Below are 14,703 nucleotides of genomic sequence, written 5' to 3' on the forward strand. Positions count from 1 at the left end.
ACAGATCAACTGCACCTAATTTACATATTTAATAATATCACAGGAGGCTCAGAGCCTAGTGGGCACACAAGGATAGATTTCCAGTGTTTCATTATTATTAGTGTAAAGAAAATTTAAGAGGTTTAATTTTTGCTAATTTTTTTTCCAGAAGTTCATGATCATCAGTTTCTTAGGCCATATGTTTGTTTTTCCTATATCCAAATGGCTGATTCTTGGAAATGAAAGCACTTTTAACAATTTCAGTAGTATCCAGTCTCTGCTGGTCTCATCCAGCAAAAGAAAGTCCTAATCTCATTAATGTCTGTCATCAGCCCACATAAAATAGTTTATCCTGCTAGTGTTGCTGAACTACAATTCCCAGCAGTCCCAGGAATGCAAAGAACTATAGTTCAGCAACATCCGTGGGCCACAAATTCTCCATCTCCTCATGAGATAGGCTGATAACATGCTAATGCAATTAAGATCTGACTTTACTGTGGCAGAGTGGCAGTGAAAAAGTATTAACCAGGTTCAAATAACCAGTTTCCATCTTAGCCATATAAGAAAGATATTTTATTTTTATGTATCAATTTCTATTTTTTGTTCCTTAGCAGAAGCAAACACTTGCTGACAAAACTGTACATGGATTTTTTCTTTATAGCAGCAGAGTTCCTCAATATAATGCCATCCAGATATACTAGCGTAAAACCACACTATTTCCAACCAGCACTACCAATGTGTTTCATTTATTATCTTTATCAGAGGCACGAGAAAATAAAGCAATACCACGTGTTCTATGATGACTGTAATATAAATATACTGCCTGGGGTGGATAAATGAGCCTTTAGAAAAGGTGAGCCGGATTCTTTCACATCTGAAGGAAATCCTTAATCTTCTCCAAACAAAACACTTAAAATATTTCTTTTATAAACTCCTAACGAGCAAACGAGATTACCACTAATGATCAAAGAAAGAAAGGGCACCTGTTCATAATCTGCAGAAATAAATATATCCACAAATGCAATCAAATGTTGACTCAGAAGTAAATCTCATTGTGTTCAATGTGGGATTGAGGTCTACCCATAAAGAAAAAGGCTCACAGAGTTACCATGAAAGGAGACAAAAAGCATACGTTGAAGATTTTATTCAGAAATATGGAGGTTTCCTAGTATTACATTTGTTGCCAAATCTTGTGAATGTACTGGAATCAAATTGAAAAATATTTAAAAAGTATCAAAGCCCAAAGCCTTTTTTAGAACTTCTAGTACAGTTAAACTACCCTTTTAGTCAGAGATTTGTATTTCTTTATGTCAGACTTTTTCTCAAAAACTCTGAAGCCCATGGCTCCTTGTATAAAGTAAATACATCAAGTGGGAGGAAAAAAGCGCCATAATAGTTAGGGATACTGATCCCATGGACAGTGGAAATTGATACATAAAATAGTGCTAAGAATTTACAGGCCCCAAATATAAGTAAATATTTCATCTTGTTTGCTCTCTTTCTTGTGCCTAAACTAGGTAGAGCTGTTAAAAAGTAATATATGAGTCAGCAACTTTTGCAGAACTCTTTGTCAGATCAGATGTTAGCAGAAAAGAAGATAGAAAGGGCAGGGCAAAAATTCTCAGCATGAGCATCATCTAACTTTGGAATTAAAATAGAGACTGCAGAGACTATTAGGCCTGTGTGAGGCAACTGGGATTTGTTTATATCACTTCATAGTCTTGATGGACACTTGCAAAAGCTGAAAGAGATTTCCAGTACCAAGTGGAAGCATAAAAAGACGTTTCTGTGCTGGAATAGTGCGTGCAGAGAAGTCTCTTCCAGCTACTGAAAGTACTAGGCAAGAATGTGGAGGAACCTTTGGAGCAGAACAAAGCAAAGCAACATGGATGCTTCACTCTTAGCAGTTGTACTGATTCAAAAAAACAGCTCTTGAAGAGGTTCTTCATTTGAGGTTTCAGTGAAACACTGCACTTCCTCAAGGATCTACACAACCTTATACAGATAGATATGAAATGGATTTATGGTATATATGGAATCATGGCATATGCACAAGATTACAGCCTAAATTTTAAGATAATGGAATAAGCATATTGATTAAAGTATTTAGTAAATAAACAACATTGGTGTTGGACAGGAAGGTAGTTAAATTATGGCTGCATAGTTGTTCACAAAATACATTCAGCTGCAATCACTGATTTGTGACTGTATATGGTGCCATTTTACACCCATAAAACACAGCTGTTTGAGGTTTGAAGCTTAATTTATCATACAAATGGCTGTCCTCTTAGAATATCATAAACTCAGTGCTATACTTAGGTTTGTTGCATATTACAGCAAGATAGAAGCCATTTTGATTTCACAGAACACAATAAGCTTGAAACCTCAGTTAAAGAGCCCTGTTTGGAAGTACAGTATTAAAATTGCACTGTGCATGTAATTCTTTTGTTAACTGAATTTGATGTTCAGCATATCATGCAAGCACAGTTATACTAAACAAAATTCAGTAAGGATGTTATCTTTAAAATATATATATATAATGAAGCACAAATGTTTCTTAGTGAACATTGTCTTCTAAAACTAAGTATCTGTAAAATGGAATTGTGCTTAACAATTGGTGAGTACAAATTTAAATATCTATAAAGGAGGGCCTTTTATCTTCAGAGCTTTTTGGAATGAGAGGAACGTGAAACCAGACATTCCCTGGCAGAGGGAGTTTCGGAGAGTGGCGGCTGTCACTGAGAATGCTTGACACCTGGCCTTCTTCCCTTATATCTCACATGAGAGTGGGTCTCTCAACAGGGTATTTGGACTGAATGAGCAGAAAAATTTTTAGCAAAGCAGTCCCTGATGTATCCTGGTGCCATGCTATACAGTTATCCTGACTACCAGCCATTGGTAGTACCTCTTACCACTGCAAATTCTATAGTTGAACCATGCTATACTGTTCCTGAAGCTTATTCAGAAATATCAGAATGTTCTTTATTTACCTACCTACCGACCTACCTACCTACCACGATACCAACCACCAGGAAAAAATTACCAGGAACTCCCCTGTTGGTTTACAGGCAATGTAGGATTTAACCTTTAAAAATTGTACTCGGTGCGTAATAGATATCTGATCTATCTATGAAGCTCTCAAGAAAAAGAGCTGGTATCAGTCACAAATCCATTGCCCTGGTTTCAGAAATGGAGATAATGCCCAAAAAGCACCTTCTGCAATGCTTAACTTATGGAATAAATTTCTAGAGAAGCTTCTTTGCCACCTTCACTTTTTAATTTTAATTCTTCTCCAAGCATTTTAACTATTTTTATGACAGCAACCAATAATTTGGGTCTTTATGCTCTTTTTCACCACTGATTTTAAGATTTCTCTCTTTTTTTGTGATAAATTTGCTTATTTATTACCCTCTCGGGGATTTTGATAACGTATGAAAATAATTGTTTCAAAAATAACAGGATAAACTGATTTTATGAAAATAAAAAGAGCAGGAGCATCACGGTCCTTGAACTCAGAAACCAAAGGTGCACATTCATTATGTGCAAAAGATGTATTAGCCAGTAAAGATGTTATATTTTTTGTATGTGTAACACACAGGGGCTAATCAGTTTCAGGTAGACTGAATATACATCAGGCATTGTTTGGCTTGCTCTTGATTTGCTTCATTACACAGAGTATTGGCAAGGACCTTGATTTGGAAGGGCAAAACAGCATTGGCATCAGCAAGGGGAGAAAAATGTCCATCCCACTGACTGTTCACACAGCAGAAAAGGAAATAATTTGAGGCTGACATTTAATCAGAATAATAAAGACTCATTCCATCCTGTGTCCACACACTAACAATCCACTAACAGGTTAATGGCTATCACCACAGAATCACCAAGATATATGGATCAAGTTATTTTTCCCCTCCAAAAATGGGATCATGCATCCATCTACAGAAGTGTTTGCGATCAAAGCCATGGTCTAGTTCAAGCATATTTAAGCACACAGACATACCCACATCTACACACAAGATACACAGCTCTATATGAAATTGGTTCTAAAGAGCATACAGAAATCCAAACAACTGAATCATTAAACAAAAGCATAATCTAACCTTGTATATCAGATCCAAAAAAGCAGATAGGCAAAGCATGTCCACACAATTATTTTTTTTCCCCTTCTGTCAGCAGCTCCTTGTTCCTATCAGGATGGCCTTGTTTGTGGAGAATGTTCCTGGGAGTGAAGTTTGCCATTCAGACAGAGAGACAGATGGAACACTTGAAAGTACACTTGGATTACCATATGCAGTTATTTAGAGCCTATATACACTGGTGAGGTGATTGTATTATCAGGGTTCTAACTCACATGCAAGGACAGGTTCCCCACTTTATTTGAATGATCACCTGTTCATTTATGCCACAGTATGGTTTAAGGGGCGGTGAGAGAGACTGTGCACTGCTTCTCACGGCCTGAATCCTATTTGGGAATATATTACCTGAAAAGAACCTGGACTCTATCCCATTCCTGACACTCTAGAAAGAAAATTTATTTTTAGGAAAACAGTAAGTTTTATCATATAGGCGTACTGCCTGATCAATACCCTACTGTGAAAACACTATTCCAGTTTTCTTTCTTTGTACTATAGATTTCTGTGACTAAATGGGGACCTTGTCAGAGAAACTGAAAACTGGAAATATGACAAAATTGTAATTACTGAGATCACAGAAACCAGCATTTGGGCACTGTAGTATATTAACATTTTTCTGGGTCCTGAACCTTTTTGGACTGGTGGCTCAGGAGGAATGTTGAGAATATATTAGGTGGCCAAACTGACACAATGGAATAAGTAACAGAAGGTTGAAAGGCACAAATGAATAATAATTTGGATTAGATTATTTCTGGATTCGAATAACAGAGTGAACAGCATATCCTCTTTTACATTATTCAAATTTAATTCTATGAAAAATATTTTGAAGTTACTTATGTTCATTATTTTCAAAAAAGTAAAAAAGAGAAAATGGCCGTTTTAATAAAGAACAAAGTACTGATTTTCCAATGACTAAGATCTTTTCTATACAGTTAGAAATAAGTGTTTCCACAGAGTTATTCCATTGCAGTATTATTTGAGACAACATTTCTCAGGTGTTTTTTACTGCAAGCATTAATTTACCAGAAGTCTAAGTATAAATACTGAAACAAACAATTGGTCAGGTATATCAAGCTGGCATCAAACACGACCTTTAAGAATTTCCAGTGACTAGCATGCAATTTAGAGCATAAACTCTTTGAACTGAAACAGATCCCATTGATTTCAGTGGAGGACTTCTAAGTATAGGTATCTGTTGAAATTAATGGGACTGAAGTGTTTAATTTTGGTTGGACAATATCTTTATATTTTTATTCTTTTCAAAATATAATAATCAAGACAAAAGATGCATTTAATGTGTAAGCATTCCTATCTTATCCCATCATTCATACCTTATCTTTGTTTTTAACTATTCTTTTTTTCCATGTTGCACCATCAGCACAAGTATAAACATTTAGGTATAAAACTATAAATTTGTTATATCCTTCCCTCTTACTGATTCTACAAGAAGACTGTCAAAAGCTTTTACCATTTTTTTTGTCAAAGGCACTAAAAGCTGTTTTATATAAAAGGACATTTTTTTTCTCTCTCCTCCTTTTCCGATGTTGCCAAAGGACAATGGTTTTTGCCCATCGCTTGTATTTTCTTAAAAATCCCTCTTACACAAGGAATTTACAATGAAATAGCAGGCAGAATTTACAGCCCAGTATTTGGAAGACACTGACTGCTCTGCCCAGACTGGATAACTATGTAGAAAATTATTATGAATGTAAGAGCTTCCAGATGTCTTTTTAAAAATATTAAATAATTCAAGAAGGCAAAATATGATACTAAATCCTGGCTCCAAGAGTAGAGTCAAGATACATCCAAGTGTCAAATTCTGGAGGGAGGACAACAAATAAAGTTTGCTGGTTTGTGCATTTCCTGGTAGCATTTGGTCACAATGGGAAGCAGGAGGCAGAATACAGTGAATGCTAAAAGGCTCTTTTTATGTTTTTAGTTTGATTCTTCCTTCTGTGAAAGATATTTTTACTTCTTATATACAATGCCCAAATAAAAAATTGTGATACAACAAGAACTTTTCAGGCGTGCAGTCCCACTAATCATGTCTGAAATATTTATTTCCTGGTTAAGCTGCTATGTTATATACATGCATTATAAAAATAGTTCCTTCTTGACGGAGATCCGTTGGGACTATAAATATCTTTAGTGACCTATTTTCATACCAAACAATTATTCTATGACAGTTAAAGGGGAAGGGTGTTTGAATTGGAGCTTGTGATCTACCAATAATGGTTTCCTTAAGAGAGTATACATTGATGCCAATATTCACACAAGCACATAAAGAGATCTATGAGACTATAATGGCACATATATGACTTTACTAATAGTTCCTTTTAGTGGCTGGATAAAGAAGAGATTGTAAGAGTAAACATTTACATTTGTGAACATGTGTGTGATAAATTATAAAAAGTGTTTTCCAAAAGGTTAGTTTAATGTATTGATTAAATGGAGCATACTGCTGGAAAGAGTGAGCAGTTTTAATTTCTGCAGTCAAATTTGCATTAGACTGTAAATTCATTGCAAATCATATCAAGCCTAGAAATACAGTGTTTATCCTAATGAAACTTATTGGTATAAAAGTCTCAAGGGTGCTTTCTCAAACTACTCCACCCAAGTATACTTGCATCATATCACTCAGGCTCCTGCAGTAATACGTTGTTTTATATTAGAGCATAAGGAAGCTTCATATTCATAGCTTTGGAAATAGCAAGTATTTGTTTCAACTGTTACCTCTTTGATGGAAAATTCAACAGACAAAAACTTTCAAAGCTGTCTAGCATCCTCTGAAAAAGTTAGCAGATATATCCTATTACGAACGCCCATTTGTCCCACTGATAATTAAAAGTCCATCTTTGGAGCAGTTAAGGAAACTGCAGAGTCACTTCATTCTCACTACTATACCAGTGGAAATGTGAATTGCCTCATTTCTTATGAACTGAATAATGTTAGAAAAAATACTAGACATCCTGCAAGATATTATTGGTGGTTGCACAGTCAGTGAGTTGTTTAGACTGGATTTAGCATTTTTATCCACCTATCAAGTCCTTCCCAAGGACCTGGGATAGGCAGATGTTGTTTGATGGTGTTAAAGATATTATTGTTATTATTATTATTATTATTATTATTATTTCAAATTCCAGTCTGGGGTTAACTATTGATTCTAGCACATATTCCTAACTCTGACTAAAACAACATGTCTGAATGTAACAATGTAAATACACATAAAAGCTTGCATTATTTGCTCTGCTGACAAAAATAAAATTATTTCCCAGGCTAGTAGTCCCCGACTGGTACCACCTTGCAACCAATTAATCTGCATATTCAATGGAATATGGTTTTCCACATATCTGGAAGGCATCCAATTAGGAAGTTTTACCACCCATCATCCTTATTGGATAAGAATTATTCACTTTTACAATTACAATAATAAATATCTCTTTTCAGGAACTGGACTCTTCGAAAAACCATATAAACTCAAAATTAACTCAAGAATGTTAATTCAAACCATGCAAGACAATTGTTCATAAAGATGTTCAAAATTACTTCTGTTCTATAATTTTCGCTGTGGTTTGAAAGTCAGAATCCCCTTGTGCTCAGATTGTTTCCTGAGCTGCGACTCTTACAGAGGAAAGAAACTGCTACATGGTATATCAGCACTGCAAAAACAACTTCAAAAAAAGGCATCAATGAAGTATTACAAATCTGAGAAGTATTACAAATCTTCTTAAACAACCTCCAAAATAGCACTAATATCCCAGCTGGCACTCCCAGAATCTTCCATTAAATAGCAACCTTAGAAAAGATATCCAGCCCTGTCAAAATTGTCTTACACAGGCAATGCCTGTTACTTTTATAGAGATTACTCTATTTCAGCATTTCCTCCAATGTAGGACAGATATGTGAGGTGCAGTTCTTCCTTGGAACAAATATAATCATACTTGAGTTGCTCATTATACTGAATCAAAGTTACTTATGACTAACTTTAGTGCTATAGATTTCAATGGGTTGACCTCTATGTATGACCAGCTCATCTGAATAATTGCATCTGTTTCTTGTTGGTTCTTGACTATGAAGCTTAAGAAACAATCCTACAATTCAGAATGTTTTCATACATTTTAAGCACTATGTTACAATTGCTACATGTTGTATTATAAATACTACTAATTATTAAATTATTTTTTAAAATCTCAATGATTACCATCAATATCTCGCAATAACAATTTTAATGACAAAATAAATGGGCACAATGCAGATAAATCCACAGAAGGATATATTACTTGTGATTCATCTACCCTCTGCCATGTGAAAAATCAATGGCTGTTTTCCCATATCATTAATTAGATAGTCAAGAGTTAGTGTGTCATGTGAACAACTAAACCCAGTCAACCTAGAGGAGGTTAGTTTTAACCCACTGAAGAGCCAGATGGTTGGTCTTCCTGCTAATATGGCCACTTCCAGAGAACTGGTTCACTGGGGTATGCCCCTCAGGGTCAGTGAATCAATTGTAGCATGCAAACACAGTCATTGTGAAGAGAGTCAAACCTTTTTCCCACCACTTAAAGCTAATGACACAAATTTGAGCTGAGATTTTCTTCTGGTGGGATGCAGATTTCTTGGCAACAAGACAAAAATAGTTTTCACTCTTATGGGGTTTGGGTGTTGTTGTTTTTCTAAGCTTCCTAGTGTAGCCTATAGCCCTGCAATTCCCTGATGGCTTGGCATCCAAGTATTAGCCAGGTCGAGGCCAGCACAGCTTCTACAGCCCAGTCAGTTACCTTTTGAGATTTAGTTCAGGGGTGTGTGGATGTGCAGAATGATGAAAGCAGCATCATGGCATTGTGATACAACACCCACCCTTTTGTACCTGTGTTATGATGTCACACGCATGTACAAAAGGGGTGGAGCCTTCAGCATGACCTTACATTGCTGATTTCATCATTCTAAGGAGAGCACAAGCTCTTGCGATTGCCCAATGCCAACAGTTCCTTTTCTTCCAGCCAGACTCATTCCTACTTTCTGAGCCCAGCTAACAGGAAAAAAGTTCAGGGAAGGGGGTGAGAAATCAGTGGGTCATCTGTAGGGGGTGTCCCTATAATTGTGTCAGTTTTGTTTTTAAAATTTGGCATGCATGTATTGTAACTATCAAAGGCTGTTATATATGCTTTGGCTTTTTTGCCTCTGATTTCAGTGTAAGCAGTGAGCATATTTAAGTGGAATTAGCACATCTTTACATTTGTCCAGGTAATAAATAACCCTTACAGTAGTCACAACTATGGACAGATTAAAACATAATAAAATACTAGAGAACTTAATAAACTAAGTATGCATCCTCTGAAATCACAGAATACAGCCAGTTACTGACACAAGAACAACAGGACCATTTATCAAAGAACCTAATTATATTAAATAGGAAGTAAGTAAAAGTATGCTTTTATGGATTGTTAGTCACCCAGAATCAATATGCTGAGATAGGCAGCCATATAAATAATTCAAATAAACAAATTAATCCCACTAAGTTATAGAGTTACAGGATATACTATTATAGCTTACTAGTAGACCATATCTTTTAAAAACCAGCACAAGTGTACTCAACAATTGCTGTAATTCTTACAATGGCATCATGTAATAATTTTGTTTTAAAGAACGGCTCACTGTAATGTAGTTGTTTAGGTGTTATAAAAAAGGATGTGGAGTTAAGAATAAAAAAAACAACACAGTCTTCTAAGCAGAGTTCTTAAACTCTATATATGCCTTATACTAAACCGGGGTTCTCAGAACTCCCCAACCAGCAACTCTGAGAATTGTGGGAGTTGAAGTTCATACATGTGGAAGATGCCCAGAAAGGATAGGCTATCTTCCAAACTTATTCTGTTTCCCTTTTTGGAGGATTCAAATCCATCCAGTATTTAAAAGTGGGGTGAGAGAATAAAAGAGAAGGTATGTGCATCCTTTATTTCACCTTTATTATGTGCATTTTAGGCTGCGGTCTTACACATCTAAATCCATTAAACTTAACAGGATTTGTTTCTGAGTCAGCATTCATAGGACTATGCTTTTAGCATTATCCTGTTTCAGAATGAATTGAATCACCTGCATGAATCACTCCCTCATTTTTAAATTAGAAAAATTCTGATTATTTTTTTTACAGATAGAGCATTGAATCAAACTCTTACTGCATCACAAAACCAGGCTGTTTTTTTGTTTTTTTTAGAGATTGGTTTAAATGCACATTGTGGCTGCAGGCACAGAAAATTGCTGGCACCCATGTTGGAGCATTCAGAATCCTTCACTAAGCTAAATGTTTAGGGAAAGAAACTGAGAATAGAGCATTGGTCTCTCCTGAGGAAAGAGAACTGCAGCCCCGGAGGAGAGACAAGAATCAAAAGGAGGGTCCCTTTCAAACTTCAGTGCCCTTCAGCATTTTATAGATCTCTTCTCTGAAAGCCCTCTCTTTGTCACTCTCATACAAATCCTGCAAGATTTATTTGAAGGAGGAGTTGTTTTACTATTTCTTCCACTCCCCCTTTTTGCAGTTAAGTTACAGCAACATAAAGCCCAGGCATGGATCACTATGGCTCCTCCCATCTTTAGACTAGCAAAATCCTCAGTTTGTGCAAGTTAGAGAGGTCAAGACCTGATCTAATTTCAAGGTTTTTGCAAAGGACCCCAAAGGAAGAGACAGGCAGCACATGAGTGTGAAAAATCCAGCTGAACAGGAAAACCATCAATTATTAAAGGATTACATCATCAGAGTTATTACCATTCTCTTCCACATTCAACATGCTACAGAACATTATCTATTTAATGTTCTCACACCCCAATGCATCTCCATCAGGGATTATCCAGTATTTGTTGTTCTATTATGGGCCAAGGGAACAAGTTCCACTCCAGAACACCACAGCCAGACCGAACCAGCACGCAGCAGCCCTTGTTTCACAAAGCCTCAGCTCTGCAGATCTGAAGGCATTATCCTGTTTTGAACATTTTGTCATATGGCACCACTAGTCACAATCAGCAAGTCACAAGAGCTGGTCCCACAGAGCAGCCAGCATTTCACACTGAACACACACTTTCTGGTGTGATGGGCCAAGCTATCTTTCATGCAAACACATCATCCTACAAATCTAGTAAAGGAGAAACTTTAATCTCAAAGTCTTCTTCTCATGGACTTCCGCCCCCAAACTAGCACAAGTACTCTTATCCAACAATAACTGCCGAATGTGAATGATACCCCACAACCAACTGAGTGCCTTCCTAATATCTTGGACCACATCCTTTTAACTCTTAGCCAGGATGGCCTGAGCCATGCTGGAGGGTTAATTTTCATATACCGTAAAGAGTGCAGATAGGAGAATATGTATAAATGCACAATATTAAGTATATTTGCATCTAAGAGATCCGACTCTTTAGAATTCAGAGGATCCTCGCCTCCCCACCCGGCCACGTTCAACGACACAGTTAACCCTTGCTGTACTGCGAATGCAAGCAATTTCTCGTCGTAGGGAGTCCCCCGGCCCATCCCCACCCACTCCGAATTATGAACGCACGCGTCCACGTTTCTATTACCGCTACCACCTTTCTAATTTCCCTTCGGAAATTTAGGTTTCTACATAGCCTCAGGGACTGGAGAGGGAGCTCCGAACGAGAAAGGGCACGAAGGAAAGAGACAATTACGCTCAGAGGCACTTCAGGCGAAGAAGTGCGCACAAAGCAGGGTGAGGGGAAAGAAACCCAGCGCGAGCACACAAAAGCCGGCGCACGCTTCCTTCCCTCTCCCTGAGGCGGGGTGGTGTATGAGTGTGTGTGTGAGAGAGAGAGAGAGAGAGAGAGGGTGGGTCGGGGGGGTCTCTCTGGGTCTTACCTGAAACGCGGCAGGACTTGGTCTGCAGAGTCCCTTTCTCACCAACGCCCCCTCCCCTTCGTTTTTCTTCTCTCTGCAGGATCCTAAGGGCGGAGGCAGGAGTCCCTTGTGAAATGCTCTCCAGGTCCTTCGCTCGCTCACTTCCCGCCAGCTCCAGAGCCTGGTGTTATGAACACAAGGACCGAAAGGACCGCGGAGGGGAGGGAACGGGTGGGCGTCAAAGTCCCTGCCTTAGCAGCGAGGGGCGCTGAGACGAAGAGGGCGGCCACAGCTTTGTTTGGCGCGTGGGCAGCGTGCAGTGCTTGTCCGGGGAAGATGGGCTCGGGCTTCGAGGCTCCGCTTCCTTCCTTTTTTTTTTTTTTTAATGCAAGTCTTAAGGAAAAGCTGCCTCAGTCAGTCTCCTCCCCTCCTTCCACTATCGCCGCCGCCACCCAGGCTCCTGACAGATGGCGCAACCGCAGCATCGCAGCTTTGGCGCTGCTCCTCACTAGCTCGCACGGCTGGAGCCTGGACTCCGCTACCCTGCCTTGCCTTGCCTCCTCACCCCTGCGTCAGTTCCCAAAGCGGGGAGAGCGGTTCAAGACAGACATCCCTAGCCGGCCTATGGCGAAGCGACTTTGGGGCGGATGGGAACCCTTCAGTCCTTATTGGCAGGCGCCCTGTACGGGAAGGCGGGTATGTCAAAGGGGTCGTTTTGCACGTCACATCAGCTGCAACAGCGGTGGGTAACACGCGGTGGGATGGGATGGGCGTTTAATATCTCGCAGGGCGTCTCGTGGTAAAAGGGCTCTTTCAGGCACCCAATTAGACGAAAGGGAACTATTACGGAGAATATTCTTCTTTTTCTTGGCCGGCGTTCGCACTGCAATATTGCTAATGGGAATGAATCATATGCTGGAAAGACTCGGTTTATCGTTAACCTCAACCTTCCTCTTTCGCATCCTATTTTGCCCCATCCGCGTGTACTGTGACTACCGGCATTTCTATAAGGCAGTCTGTAATTCAAGGTGGAGACATGTCTGATGCTACTTGGACTAGGTGGTGCTGGAAGCACTGTGGGTCCAGTCACAAGCAGCGCAGATAATTTTTACAGAAATTAGTTAGTGACCAGATAGGGAAGTGCTATAAAAGGGGGGTTGGTTTGTCAGAAAGCTGGAAAGGGGAAATTACCTTGGTGGGGTTAAGTTTACATTTGTGGTCACAAAAGTGAGGGCTTAATGGGCAACAAATGTGAGATTATGCCCTGCCACCTCTCTAAAATGCTCTTTAACTCTCCTGCTTACCTTCTCCTTTTTTCTCATTTGGGCACTTCTCCAAATAAAGCACTGGTTTGCAGTCACCATTTTCTAAAAAGGTTATGTAGGGCTCAGAGCAGTGTTTCTCAGGCTTGGCAACTTTAAGATGGGTGGACTTCAATTCCCAGAACTCCCCAGCCAGCATACTGGGGAGCATACACCGGTCTAGAGGCCTGCCTGCCAAGGCCTGCTGGCCTGCCTTCCTGCCTTCCTTATTTATGGGATTTGTAAAGTTTCCCCACTCACAGTTTGTGACTCTGGATGGCATTGTTGTTTAGTCGTTAAGTCGTGTCCGACTCTTCATGACCCCATGAACCATATTGCGCCAGGCCTTCCTGTCCTTCACTGCCTCCCTGAGTTTGCTCAGTTTCATGCTCATTGCTTCAGTGATGCTATCTAACCATCTCATCCTCTGCCGTCCTCTTCTCCTTTTGCCTTCAATCTTTCCCAGCATCAGGGTCTTCTCCAAAGAGATCTCTCTTCGCATTAGGTGACCAAAGTATCTGAGCTTGAGCTTCATTATCGATCCTTCCAATGAGCAATCAGGGTTGATTTCCTTTAAGATTGACTGGTTTGACCTCCTAGCAGTCCAGGGGACTCTCAAGAGTCTTCTCCAGCACCACAGTTCAAAGGCATCAATTCTTCGGCGCTCGGCCTTTTTTATGGTCCAGCTCTCACAGCCATACATTACTACTGGAAAAACCATAGCTTTGACTATGCGGATCTTTGTCGGCAAGGTGACGTCTCTGCTTTTTAATATGCTATCTAGGCTTGCCATAGCTTTCCTCCCAAGGAGCAAGCGTCTTTTAATTTCATGGCTGCAGTCTCCATCTGTGGTGATCTTGGAGCCCAAATAAATGAAGTCTGTTACTGCTTCCATTTCTACCCCTTCTATTTGCCAGGAATTGATGGGTCCAGATGCCATGATCTTAGTTTTTTTAATGTTGAGTTTCAAGCCAGCTTTTGCACTCTCCTCTTTCACCCTCATCAAGAGGCTCTTTAGTTCTTCTTCACTTTCTGCCATTAGGGTGGTATCGTCCGCATATCTGAGGTTGTTGATGATTCTCCCTGCAATCTTAATTCCGGCTTGTGATTCTTCCAGCCTGGCACTGCCTTGTCGTGGCGAAGGGGCTTGCGTAACTCAGTGAAGCCATGAGGTATACCGTGCAGGGCCACCCAAGACGGACAGGTCATGACAGAGAGTTCTGACAAAATATGGTCCACTGGAGAAGGAAATGGCAACCCACTCCAGTATCCTTGCCAAGAAAACCCCATGGACAATGTTAAAAGGCTAAAAGATATGATGCCGGAAGATGAGCCCCTCAGGTCGGAAGGTGTCCAGTATGCTACTGGGGAAGAGCGGAGGGCATTTCCGAGTAGCTCCAGAAAGAGTGAAGCGGCTGGGCCAAAGCCGAAAGGACGTTCAGCTGTG

At 39.6% G+C, this 14,703-nt stretch overlaps 1 protein-coding gene across 7 annotated transcripts in view; it reads right to left on the bottom strand.

Annotated features, from left to right (window-relative positions):
• The window catches only part of FYN (FYN proto-oncogene, Src family tyrosine kinase), a 128,806-nt gene extending 116,336 nt beyond the window's left edge, over positions 1 to 12,470 (bottom strand). For 4 of the 7 annotated variants that reach the window (XM_088139583.1, XM_088139576.1, XM_088139579.1 and 1 more), the window contains exon 1: positions 11,977 to 12,466. The gene's annotated coding sequence lies outside the window, so the exon portion shown is untranslated. Of the gene's footprint in view, positions 1 to 11,976 lie in introns of all 7 variants that reach the window. The other 3 variants (XM_088139595.1, XM_088139601.1, XM_088139588.1) reach the window with 3 other exon arrangements.
• Between the last annotated feature and the right edge of the window lie 2,233 nt (positions 12,471 to 14,703).

This window comes from Python bivittatus, unplaced genomic scaffold, assembly GCF_059951505.1.
Source record: "Python bivittatus isolate LINGU-HERP-01145 unplaced genomic scaffold, Pbiv_v1 ctg000020_np1212, whole genome shotgun sequence".
NCBI lineage: Eukaryota > Metazoa > Chordata > Lepidosauria > Squamata > Pythonidae > Python > Python bivittatus.